Here is a 13948-nt window from a genome sequence, read left to right as displayed (position 1 = left end):
AGCAACTACATTCAGGAGGGAATTAAGGCACAACTGGCTTGACTGTCTCAAGAGATGGCAAAGCACTGATTCTCCACAATCTCTGCCTGGCATAGTAACATAATTTCCCCTCAAGATTTTATTTTTTTAAGGTTACTTACTACAAGTGGGATAACCTATTTCAAAGAACTACACACCTTTTCTCTTCAACAGGAGAAATGTAACCCAGCAGACCTTAACGGGATACAGAAACTCAGGTGGCAATAAGTATAGGTCTTTACTCTGCTACCACATAGCAAATTCAGAGCACACTGAGGTATCACATCCAACAAAGACTGAAACAACTGCACTCTGGACACTGCAAGCTCCACTGCCCCAGAAATTGGTCAATCAAGAACCTGAGGCTAACCTGCAGAACACAGTCCCTACGAAAAAAGAGCACAAGAGACAGCTGTGAGGACCCAAGTAGAACCATGGGCACAGCCTCTACTTACTCAGAAAGAACCAAGCAATGTCCTGGGAGTGCAGGAATGTAAAAAGACTATAGACGCTCTACTGTGAGTTCCAGAAGCAGCCATCAATAAAACTGATTGACAATATCAACCTAGGGCTGCCAGAACATTGTTGTCCAATTGGAGAACCACCACCAGTCTACTGAACATTTCAACAACAACACTCCCCAAAAAGATCTCTTCAGTTTATTAGAAATTAGGAGCTGCCTGTATCATTGCAGATTCTCCCATCACTTCTGCTGTTGGGTGGTCTGTGAATGTAGCTTCCCAGCTGCTGCCCTCTCTGGGACACAGAGTCACTGAAGTAGGGTCCTTGGAAGCCATTGCATCAAGCAAGGGTATAACACATGGGTAGGCAAACTAAGGCCTAGGGACGAACTCACCTGTCCCCATGTCCTTCTCTTTGCAGATTTTCTGGGGTTCCACATCCCTTCCCTAGCGGTGAGTATTGGATAAAACGAGAGCAGAGAGCGGATCCCCCAGACCTTCCCCCCCTGCCTGGGCTCTTTGCCCCCCACTCTGCACTCTCAGATGTGGAGGAGCCCCACTCCCACGAGGAACTGATAGTCTGGCTTTTGCATTTCAGCTTCCATCCCCCCAAGATCCGGCCCAATCGCCTTCTAAATCTGGCCTGCGGACAGTAGGCAAACTAAGGCCCAGGGGCCGGATCCAGCCCAATCGCCATCTAAATCTGGCCCGCAGACGGTCCGGGAATCAGTGTGTTTTTACATGAGTAGAATGTGCCCTTTTATTTAAAATGCATCTCTGGGTTATTTGTGGGGCATAGGAATTTGTCCACCCCCTCAATACAGTCCGGCCCCCCACAAGGTTTGAGGGACAGTGGACCAGCCCCCTGCTGAAAAAGTTTGCTGACCCCCTGGTATAACACAAATGTCCTTGAAGTGAATCCAACAGCTATACAGGACGTCTGGGAGGAAAACCATTCCTGCACAAGGAAAATGGGCAGCAGCAGTGCCTCACATCTGACTGAATCTCGCAGAATGAAGAGAGATCTGCTCCCCCGATCAACTACCAGCATCCTACAGAACAAGGCCTGCCCAATACATTTCGGCACCTGAAGCAAACCACAAAATGGTGGTTCCCCACCAGGGAACAGTGTTAGAAACTCAGGTATATGAGCTTGGCCCCAAATGGCTCCTTAAAACCAAGGTTACAGTCGCCAAATCAGAATGTCTATCGTTTCCTTTTTGAGGTACAACCGCTCCAATGTCGTTTTCAAATGATGGACTAACTGTGACTGATTATCAGTTAAACATCTGGCTTAGTTCAGATGACAACTTTGAGCTAGGTTAAGAGCTGTGAGAATTCAAAGAAGTTACTTGACCAAGGGACAATCCAACCTCTTTCTCTTAATGGCGACTGCTCCTGCTCAGGATGCACAGAAAAAGGCAATTCGGTTCCTGAAATTCATTCTGACTGTGCTGATAAAACATAACTGATAGAATTCTACAGGATATGGTAGTGTGTGAAAACAGCCCAGATCCAATGATTCCCCCAATGGTGGACATGTCAGGCGCCTTCCTGACACCCAAGCCTCTTCACTTGGTCACAAATGGCCAATAGTCAGTTGCAAAATGCTAATTTTGAACACTGCCAGGGAAGGAGGAGTAAAGATCTATGCGTTAACAAGGGGGAAGAAAGATCTACTTTGGGATCTGATGCCCCGAGGATCCTGCTCCCCTAGGCAGTCTCCTCACCTCGCTTTATGGGTGGGCCAGGCCTGCTACAGAAACAGCACTAGAGCGAAAGACAGACAGAAGGAAAATATACAGGAGGGATTTATTTATTTTTAAGGCGGCAATGTAAGAGGAAGAGTCAACAAGATAGTGGAGGGAGTAAAGAGCAGGGAAAAGAAGCGAGAACTACAACAGAATGACAGGAAAAGGCTAACCCAGGGGTCAGTGAACTTTTGCAGCAGGGGGTTGGTCCACTGTCCCTCAGACCTTGTGGGGGGCCAGACTATATGGGGGGCACACATTCTACTCATGTAAAAACACGCTGATTCCAGGACCGTCTGCGGGCCAGATTTAGATGGCGATTGGGCTGGATCCGGCCCCTGGGCCTTAGTTTGCCTACCCATGGGATAACCAGACACCCATGCCAAACAAAGGGGGGGCAGCAAACACTACTGAAAATGCTTGCTACACACTCACACAAGAAAGCCAAATGCTGCTAAAAATCCGAGCACACACCACAGAACAGAAAAAGGGGGAAAGGAGACACCAAATGCTACTCACTAATGAGAAATCAATGCAGAGGGAGCAACAAACACTACTCACTAAAGCTTTCAAGCCAGAGAAAGAGCTCTACTGAGAAGATAAAGTAGAAAAGTAAAGAATAAGCCTGAGAAGCCTTAGAGAGAGAAAAGCAGACAAATGATAGTTGAAGGCAGGCTTGAGCTTGCTTTGCAAAGGCAAAAGAAACTTATTTTATTCAATAAATACACACGGGGAAAGAATAAGTGTAATGAAATGAACAGCATCCTATCATTGGGGTGGGGGAGATTCTTCGGCTGTAGAGCTTTTACAATAACAGCCCAATTTCTCTGGAGCAAACATTGGGAACTCAGGTCTGAATTGGCTGCAGGTTCACTAATTTCAACATTTATTAGCTGATCAAGCCCTAAAGGCTCAAGGTAATAATAGAAGAAAAGTTATAGCTGATCCTAGGGCATAAGGGTAGGGGGTTAGTTTTTATTCTCTACACTAAGCTCCTGAAAATCTCTACTGGGCCTTCATTGGAATTTAAGGGTAATTGGGGGAAAAAAATATTTGCAGATAAATTTGGTAGCCGGCATCTTCACTGCACAAAAATGGAAAACATTAAAGGATTAAAATCTTGGCTCCAATAGTTTTTTTAAATCATATACGTCTTAATGTTGGACCTAAATTTCAATAAAAATGTATAAATACAAAAGCAAACAAACAAAAATCCCAAAAATTATACCAGCTGATGTTTCCAGTCTGTTTTCGGGTACGCACTCCCTACATAAGGAACATTACAACAGTTTAATCTGGATATATCCAGTAGATGTGAGGCCGAGGCCAGCTGTGCTTTCTCCAGATAGTCTGGTTTGCCAGTTGCAGTCCTAAGGCTAAAGGCACCCCTAGCCACTTGAGGTCACCTGATTCAGGAAAAGCCCTAAATTGCATACCTGACAACTCTGTACAAAACAAGCTGCAACTCTCCATCCACATCAGTTGTCTTCCCAAACAATACTTTATCTTATCTGGATAAAACTGACAGTAGTTTTAGCTTTTTGCCTGCCTCCTAGGGATTAGCATTAGATAATCCATGTAATTAGTGATCTGCAAACCTTTGGATGACCTCTCTTGGAAGTTTCATGTAGGAATTTAAAAAGTATGGGAGACTGGTTGGAATCCTGAGGCACCACAAAGGCCAATAGCCTTTGGGTGTTAAAAGTAGCCAATTATCACTATCTTCTAAACATGGCATAGTCAACCTCGGCCCTCCAGATGTTTTTGGCCTACAGCTCCCATGATCCCTATCTAACAGGACCAGTGGTCAGGGATGATGAGAACTGTAGTCCCAAAACATCTGGAGGGCCAAGCTTGCCTATGCCTGTTCTAAACCTCCCCACTCCAAAAAGGGGGGCTATATGCTGTAACACAGCCTCTCTCAACATTGGATCCCCAGATGTTGTTGGACTATAACTCCCAGCTTGGCTAGCGGTCAGGGATGGGGCAAGATGTCCAAGAACATCTGATTGAGAAAGGCTGCTGTAGTCTTATGTTGACTGGCAAGAAGGAAATTTATTTGTAGCATTCATTAGGCAAAACCTTGTTAATACCCCCATTGAGGAAACACTGGTGCCCTGCGTAAGATACTATTCTCATCTTAAAACTATGGACACCTATGGACACAGACATGGAGGGATGTGCAAAACACATCAGCTAAAGCAAGCTCAGGAATGGTTTTTCCCATGAGCAATGATGAAAATAGCTCCTATTGCTCACTTTATAGGATGCATTCCTGTGCATGCCTGCTTGAGAGTATAGGCAACTCCCAATTTACGCAGGACTTATGTTGGAAGGCTCTGCACATTTATGTGAAACGCTATTGGAAAAGCCTGCAAGCACCCTCTAAACCCTTGAAAAAACCAGCAGCACTTACCAGATGCCAAACCTCGCCACAATTGCTCCCTCCAAACCATTTTGCTCAAACTTAAACTCTCCAGTTCTCAACGGTCGATGCAAGGGCTCCTGGGGTTGCAATTGCAAAGGCTTGTGGGGATTGCTAGGCACTGTTTTTGCAACTTTTTCACGCTTTCTAGGCTCTTTTAGGGCCTTTTTAAAGTCACTTCTGGGTTCTGCCCAGTTGCGCGTAAATCTGACACATGTAATTTGGTTGTTGCCTATAACCTCAATTAAAATGAATGAGATATACATCTGGATAAACAAGCATATATGATTGCTGTGAGATGATTGTGAGGGCCAACTGTAGCACAGTATAATGGTGGGTAGATATAGTGAAGTTGATAACACAGAAGCAGGTAGGTCATATCGCAAATGCAGAATTCATAAAAATAGAAAAGGTAAGCTACTTAGGTGAAAAGTGGTTGCGTGTAGAACCAAATTTGTAGACTATACATTAAAGACCTTGCACTGAAAATCAGAAGGTTTTAGCTTTTATACACAGACTCACCAAGAGCCTGGTTCAGGGGGTACTGATGTAGCGGGTTGCAAATTAGAAGGATCTGGAGCGCAGGCATTCATTAAGAACCCTTTGAATACATGCCTACTTTTTTGTTTAATGGGACTTACTCCTAGAAGTAGGTGCAGGATTGCAGTCTTGGCTTTGCTAGGAAGGGGCGCAAGAATGAAAATATCAGTATCAAGGCAAAACAGAACATAAAGTTATTTTATAAAAGAGGTGTATATAAAATCAAATAAAAATTTTAACAGAACTTTTTTTTTTTAAATGAGCAATTAGGAAGAATACTGCCTTTCCAAAATGAAAGCAGATCACTCTGCTTTCTTCACTTCCCCAATAACTCATCTTAGGAATAAATGCCCACAACAAACTGAGAGTAAGCTCAGGTGAATACAAGTGGACCTTATGCATCCTGCTAAACATACAATAATCAGGTCAGATTAATATAGGTTAGTCTTGAAGCGGAACTGTGCTAATATGGGGAGAGATGGGAAGAAAAACATGACCCTTCATAGTACAAAGATGCCTCACTCTGGTAAGGGAGCCAAATTTTGACACCAATGATACAAATACTAGGGTCCCTTTTGCAGCCATTTTATACCTCCTATATTTTCACAGCAGACATATGGTGTAGCTTAGATTGAGCTAGCAACTTGCAGGAAGTAAGCAAAAACAGTGAGTTAAATGAGTTCAAAATGTGAACCTGCACGTGCTCAGAGTATTTCATTGATGTAGCAATCAAAGCATGGAGGGTGGAGTGATACATGCTTAACTGGCTTTGTACATGCTTTTTATTACTAATGGCTCATCACTTTTTTTGCCTATGAACGTTATATTACATTTCTGAACAATTAAATGTCTATTTTTTTACTATTTTTAAATTTAAAAACATTATCAAGTTGCCTAAATGTTTTGTTGTTGTTTTTATTCTTAAGTTCCTTGTAAGATTTAGGCTTGGCGTTGTAGAACAGGATTCTTGTGCCTTTAACAGCTGTGTGGCGGGCAGAAATTAAACTGGGTAAGCCTTTGATATGGGAATGCAATTACTGGGAAAACTTTACCTATTGATAAAAAGGTAAAGGGTCCCCTGACCATTAGGTCCAGTAGTGACGCTCATCTCGCTTTATTGGCCATGTGGGTCATGTGGCCAGCATGACTAAGCCGCTTCTGACGAACCAGAGCAGCGCACGGAAACGCCGTTTACCTTCCTGCTGGAGTGGTACCTATTTATCTACTTGCACTTTCGAACTGCTAGGTTGGCAGGAGCAAGGACCTAGCAACGGGAGCTCACCCCGTCGTGGGGATTTGAACCACCGGCCTTCTGATCGGCAAGTCCTAGACTCTGTGGTTTAATCCACAGCACCACCCGCGTCCTTTTACCTGTTGATAGGTGATAGGTAAAGGACCCCTGGACGGTTAAGTCCAGTCAAAGGCAACTATAGGGTTGCGGCGCTCATCTCGCTTTCAGGCTGAGGTAGTTGGCGTTTGTCTACAGACATGTGGCTAGCATGACTAAACTGCATCTGCCGCAATGGAACACCATGATGGAAACCAGAGTGCACGGAAACGTCGTTTACCTTCCCACTGCTTGCACTTTGACATGCTTTTGAACTGCTAGGTTGGCAGGAGCTGGGACTGAACAATGGAAGCTCACCCCGTCGTGGGGATTCGAACCACCCACCTTCTGATCAGCAAGCCCAAGAGACTCAGTGGTTTAGACCCCAGTGCCACCCGCATCCCTGTTGATATTGTGCATCTCAGATATCTTATTACCCGTGAAGACCCCTGACATTTTAGGGGTGCTCACCTGCAAAAGGGGGCACAAGTTTTCATGAGACATGAAATGCAAGCAAATGTGTCTCTTTTGCAAGTGCAGCAGAGGACTGAATCAACATACAGCATACTGCTGGCATCACTGAGGGGTGGGATAGCTCAATTGGCAGGGTGTGAGACTCTTAATCTCAGGGTTTGAACCCCACATTGAGCAAAAAGATTGCAGGGGTCCAACTAGATGACCCTCATCGCCCCTTCCAACTCTACTATTCTATGATTAGAAATGGAATTGTAAAATCTTATTGGAGCAGTGATGAGAGCAAGAAAAAAATCCATTAGATTCTGGTTTCTTATGCTCAGCTGTGGGTTCTTTTGGACAAAAGACTTCTTTTAAATCCAGCTTCAAGCCTTGGGCAGGGTGGAGTGGAGAACACGGCTTTGCTTGGACAGATAAATGACAAAATAAACTGCAAAAAGCATTTGGAGCTTTGCTCAGATTACTGGGATCTTCAGGGTGGCTCAGGAGAAGAGTTCCACATTATTTAAGAGGCCCTCATATTTCATAATACATGGTGATTGGCACAAGGTCACTCAGTGAGCACCAAAGTCCTCGTTCCCATTGGTTCTTAACTCAGTTGGGCATACTTCTATTTATACATACATAGGATTGTACTATGTACCAGTGACTGCTGCTCTGAGGCAGCACCAGACTATTTTTAAAGAAATTGTTTTTGTTATTTAAACATGCATTGATTTTTGTATAAAATCATGGGAATAGTGATAAATGATACCCATTATAAATCAGTTTATACAGCTAAAGCAAGAAGAGACCAATCAAACAAAATCAATTGCCAAGTACCAATGAAGGAATCAAATCCAATCCTTTGTAAGCAAAACAACACCTGAGTTCTAATGTTTCACATTTTTGTTAAACAGACCAGTTTAATATGCTCTACAAAAGAACTGTATAAAGAATGCCACACTTTTAAAGCAGATAGGTGTTAGTTATGTGCTCTAGTTTTAAAAGTCCTTTTGATTTTCCATCCCCATCACATTTTAGCAATTACACACCCCTCCTTTGTCATGTTTTCATTGTGAACTCATGGGAGCATAATGCACTTTATGGGCAATCCTCAGGTCAGCTCATAAGTTTACTGAATACCATCTAACAGCTGCACAGCAAATGCTGTCTTTCAAGAGACTGAAGAACCAATCTATTAATGCACTGTACATTAAAGCAATTTAACATTACAAAGATTCAGCAAGTGTGCACCTCTGATGCCTTCAATGGAGTCTATTTCCCCACTTCCATGCCTCTTAATTAGGTGACCCAAAAGCCCTAGGTTTCAATACCCTAGGAAGCCAGTCTCTCTGATCAATTGCCCCAGACTGGCTTGCGCATCCCTAGGAATGCAGAAACCCATGCACGTGGCAACGCGAAATAAAAGAGCGATCTATTATTGGCTTTTAATTCCCTAGCAAAAAAAGATCGGAAACGTTTCAGTCCTAGGAGATGCAAGACCGTGTGGCCCCCTTCCCCTCTGGGGGAAAAAAACCCCAGCAGCTGCTGCGTTGTGAAGTAGCCCCAGAGGCGTCCTTTGCAATCCCATTTCCCCAGTGGAGCTGCGACCGAGGCTTTTCCTTCTTGCCAGAAGGACATCGGGCCAAGCTGGCGATGTGCGGGCGGGCGGGCGGGGTTTGGTTGGTGGGTGGTCAGGAGAAAAGGTCTTCCCAGGCCAATCGGCCCCCTTCACAGCCAGGCTTAAGCCGAAGAGGGAGCGCGCCCCAGGAGGGCTTATTGCATCCCTTTCCCATACGCCGAGCAGCAGGGCTGGCGCACCGCATCCCCAACCGCACAGCGCTCCCTTGGTGGGGAATGAATCAAACATGGCTTCCTTCCCTGCCCATACGTTCCCGGAGTTGCATCCTCGCCCCCTCCCTCTCGCAGCCCAGGCAAGGAGCGGCGGCGGCGGCGGCAGCTGCTGCCTCCGGCCAAGGGAAGCCCTCGAGCGGGCGACCCCACAACCGGGTCCCGAGGCCGAGGGAGGAGAAAAGCCGCCCAGCCCGCCCCGGCCCCCGTCCTCCCCCGAGACCCTCCCCAACTCCGGGCCCCGTTCCCACTTCTGACCCTTTCTTCCCGAGTTCCGTCTCCCGCAGAGGCGGAGCAGGAAGGCGCCCCGACCCCGGTGGGGTGGCGGGGAAGCGCCTGCAGGGGCGGCCGGCCCCGAGGGGCGTCTTTCTGGGGTGGGGGGTGCGAGGGGGCGCCGGAACCCCCCCCCCCGAGGCAGGGAAGGAGAGGAGGCGCCTGAGGTGGAAAAAGCGGCTCCGTGCCTCGGGCGAGGGAAGCCCGCCTCGGAAGGAGGCAGGCGGGACGCGGAGGACCCCCCCCTCCCCGCGAGACGGGCGCGCGGGAAAGAACGGCAGGCGCGCCCCCGCCCCGCAACCCCTGAGGGGAGGCCGGCCCGGCCGCCCTCCCGCCACTGACCTGCTGCTGAGGCGTTCTGAGGCGGGGGCCTCGCTCTTTCTCTCGGCCGCCTCGTCTCTCCCTGGGCGGTGGGCTCCTTCTTCCCCGGCCGCCCCCTCCTCCCCCGAGCAAGCGAGAGAGCGAACGGGCCGCCGACAGACCGAGCGAGCGAGCGAGCGTCCCCTTTGGTCTCCGCCTCCTGCGCCTCACCGCCGCCCCCCCCCCCGCAGCCCAAAACCAGCGCGAAAAATGCGCCGCTCTGATTGGCCGGCGCCGCCTTCGCGCCGCAACTCCCGAAGCGGTTCATTCAAACCAGCCGCGCAAGCCGGAGGGGAGGGGCGCGCACGCGGCGCCCTCGGGTGGGAGGGAGGGGGACCCGATTCGGAGGCAGGACGCGAGCGAGCGAGGGAGGAGGAGAATCGCGCCCTGCCTTTATATATCCGTACACACCCACAAGGCTCTTAGTTGAGAAAACCGTAGCAAAATCCATTTTAAATCATAATATTATAGATATAAATAGATAGGCACTGTAACAGAAGAAACCATAACAAAATCCGTTTTATATGGAGCCCTCCATAAGGTTCCAGAGCCTTTCGCAGCATTAAAACGGTATTAACAAGAACATAAAAACGGATGGGGGGGGTTAACGTGTTTATTATCCCCCTTAGTTTCAATGCATCTATGTGGGGTGGATTCGATTCGTTGGTTGGTTGCAAGTTGCTTTGGGTTGCCTTAGGCAAGAGAAACCAATTTAAATAACAACAACAGCATCCTTAGAAAAAATAGTATTAAGATAGCATTCATTATAAGCAGCAGAAAGGGAGTTGCTTGAATAATGGTGCAAGCCTAGAGTTGGAAGGGACCCTGAGGGTCATCTAGTCCAGCTAAAGCATCCATGACAGATGGCCATCCAATCTCTGCTTAAAAACTTCCAAGGAAGGAGAGTCCAGTTCATCAGCTCCAGAGGGAGTCAGTTCCACTGTTCAACAGCTCTTACTGACCGAAGTTCTTCCTGATGTTTAGGAGGAAATTCCTTTCTTGTAACTTGAATCCATTGAAAGGAGAAAACAAGCTTGCTCCATCTTCTGTAATGGATGCTGAGGAATGGTGCAAGGAACGCCATGGGAAGAAGGCTCAGAGCCCAGGGCAGGGGCAAAACTAGGTTTTATTTCACCTGGCCAAAGACCCAGTTTGGCACCGCACACAGGCTGGGAGCCTCAATGGTGCCCCTTTGCAGGCTTCATCTGGGGCTAAAATCCCAGCAAGCCTCCTGTTATGTACTGAGTAGAATAGGATCCAAAATGCAGCAGTCTGATTGGTCCTAGAACAATAGGATTCAGAATGCAGCAGTCTGATTGGTCCTAGAACAATGCAGCAGTATGATTGGTCTGCAGGAGCCACCCAATCCAGCTCCAGGTGGAAGTGAATCCACAACCTGATTGGCCTACAGGAGAATCCCAGAATTAGCCAGTCATGTGCAGCCCATTGTGTAAATAATGTATATAAAGCAGATATTGTGGGGGAACTTCCATTCTTCCTCAACACCATGAGCTGAATAAAAAGCATGAAATCCACTCTTGACTCCGAGTATATTTCACCTCCCCACCCCCAATAGCTACGGCTCTGCCCGGGAAGCGGTGGTGGGACAAAAATGAGTAGTCAGAAGGAAAAGAGGGAGAAGACTTGGAAGAGGTGTTGAAAGCTGCAGAGGTAACAGGGATTGGTGAGCCAGGAAAGTCGAGAGAGAATGGAGAAGTCCTGAATAGGAGGCTGAAGCAGGTGAGTGGCAGGAGGGAGGTTAAGAGGCAGAGGTGAGTCTGGCTGGTGATCAGTCTGGGGTGTCTCCACCTCCTGCTGCAACAAGCTTCCCTCCCCCTGACTCCCAGAACCAGGAGAGGCATGAAATGGGCAGAGCAAAGACAGGCTACACAAAGACACCAGTCTCTGATTGCTTGGGAAAAGCCCTGGAGAGGAGACATATTGGAATAATTTATGGTCCTCCTCCTTAACTTCCTCCCCTATGTTCCCTAATAGAAAAGCTTCCGGTTTTGGGGGGAATGTGTACTTAAGAAGTTTCTTCAGTTCATTATATATTAAATCCCTTTTTTCTTCTTCATCTTTTCACACTCCCACCACATGTGGTAGAGATCCCCATCTTTTACTTTACATTTTCAACAGGCTTTATTACTCAATTTATACATTTTGGCCAATTTAACCGGGGTGATATACCACCGGTACATCATTTTTCCTAAATTTTCTCTTAAGGTGGAGCATGCTGTAAATTTCATACCTATGTTCCATAATTTAACCCATTTGTCATATTCAATCTTAAAGCCAAAATAGACCACCCATTTTATCATAACTTTACTAACTCGTCCTTATTTTGTGATTTTAAATCTCTGCTGGGGTTCTCACCAAAGAGTACTTGCACCAAACTTGGATCTTGACATCCAGGAATTAATTCTGAATATGCCTATTTGTTCCCTGCCAGCCAACAGCATGTCTGCAAAATGGAGACACAGATGGGCCTTGGACGTAGTGTATATTGATTCCAGTAACCCTCTGGACAAAGTCCCCCATGATATTCTAACAGAGAATCTGGTAAAATGTGGGCCAGACAAAATAACTGTTAGGTGGATTTGTAGCTGGTTGACTGACACCAAACTGGGAGGGGTAGTTAATGCCACAGAAGACAGCACCGGGATTCAATATCAACTTAACAGATTGGAGAACTGGGCCAAAACGATCAAAATGAATTTCAGTAAGGATGAATGTAAGCTTCTAGCTGAACATGAGCCAACAAGTGTGATGCAGCAGCGAAAAAGGAAAAAGAAAAGAAGCTAATGCTAGTCTAGACTGCATCAACTGTAATGTCCAGATCCTGGTAAGTCATAGGTCTACTCTATTCTGTCTTGGTCAAACCACACCTGGAGTACTGTTCTGGAAGCCACAATAAGGAAGGGTGCTGACAAGCTGAAATGTGTGCAAATGAGGGCAACCAGGATGATCAGGGGTCTGGAAACCAAGCCTTGTGAGGAAAGGTTGAGGGAGTTGGGTATGTTTAGCCTGGAAAAGAGGAGATTGAGAGGAGAAATGACAGCCATTTAAAATTTTTAAAGATAAAAGCTTGTTTTCCCCTGCTTGAGGGCAGGACTCAAATCAATGGCTTCAAGCTACGAGAAATGAGATTCCAACTAAACATTAGGAATAACTGACAGCAAGAGCTGTTTGACAGTGGAACAAACTCCCATGGGAGGTGGTGGACTCCTTCCTTGGGAGGTTTTTAAGCAGGGGTTGGATGGCCCTTTGTCATGGATGCTTTAGCTGATATTTCTGCATGGGGTTGGGCTAGTTGTCTCTCCCGGTCCCTTCCAACTCTACAGTTCTATGGTTTGCCCAGCATGATTAATTTACTTTGTTTAAGTAGATGCTCTGAACTGGATGAGGTTTACTGCTAGGTGGATTTGTAGCCGACCAACTAACGAAACCCAAGGATTGCTTACTTATGGTTCCTTGTCATCCTGGGGTGGAAAAGTGGCAAGTGGAGCGCCACATGGTTTTTTGTCCTAGGCCAGTTGTAGTTCAATGCAGGGCTTTCCCCCCTCAGCCAGAACTAACTGAAACTCAGCTTTGGCACCTCTCAGGTGGGCCCCTGAAATATACTCAGAGTCGAGAGTGGATTTCATGCTCTTTATTCAGCTCATAGTGGTGAGGAGGGAATGGAAGTTTCCCCAAAGCATCTGCTTTATATACATTATTTACACAATGGGCTGCACGTGATTGGTTAATTCTGGAATTCTCCTGTAGGCCAATCAGGTTGTGGATTCACTTCCATCTGGAGCTGGATTGGGTGGTTCCTGCAGACCAATCAGACTGCTGCATTGTTCTAGGACCAATCAGACTGCTGTATTTTGGATCCTATTCAACTCAGTACATAACAGCGCCACTCCCATTATAAGAGGCACCTCTTTTTTCTAGAAAAATAGCACTGGGTGTAGAGGTCAAAGTGCTGGAATCGGATCTGGGAGAGCCCTGGGTTCAAATGTTCCCCTGAAGCTTGCTGGGTGTGACGTGGTGTGACATTCACTGCCTCTCTCGGCCTAGTCTGTATCATAGGGTCATTGTTGTGAAGCTAAACACGGGCTACACCCAAGAATTACCAGCAATAGAAGAATGGCAGATGAAGATGATGGATTTTTCAGAGCTAGCCGACCTAACTGGAAGAGTCCGCGACCAGAAGGAGGAGTATCAAGAGTGGATTAAATTTAATGATTACTTCGTTAAATATGTTAAGTTAAATTAACTGAAAACAGCTTGCAGATACTTAATTGGCTTAGGATTTTATGTTAAGGGGTGAATTAATATGTTTAATTTCATAATGTGAAGATCTAAGGATGTTAATGTTTAAATTTTATAAGAACTGTGATTTGGAAAACCGTTAAAAGGATATGCAATGAAATTCAACCAAGGGGAAGTGAGGAAGTCACCTAAAAATGTTAAGTGTAATTTTCAATAAAGCTATGAT

The sequence above is a fragment of the Podarcis vaucheri genome (genome assembly GCF_965113315.1).
Source record: "Podarcis vaucheri genome assembly, chromosome: 5".
Taxonomy (NCBI): Eukaryota; Metazoa; Chordata; class Lepidosauria; order Squamata; family Lacertidae; genus Podarcis; species Podarcis vaucheri.
This window is presented reverse-complemented; position numbering follows the sequence as displayed.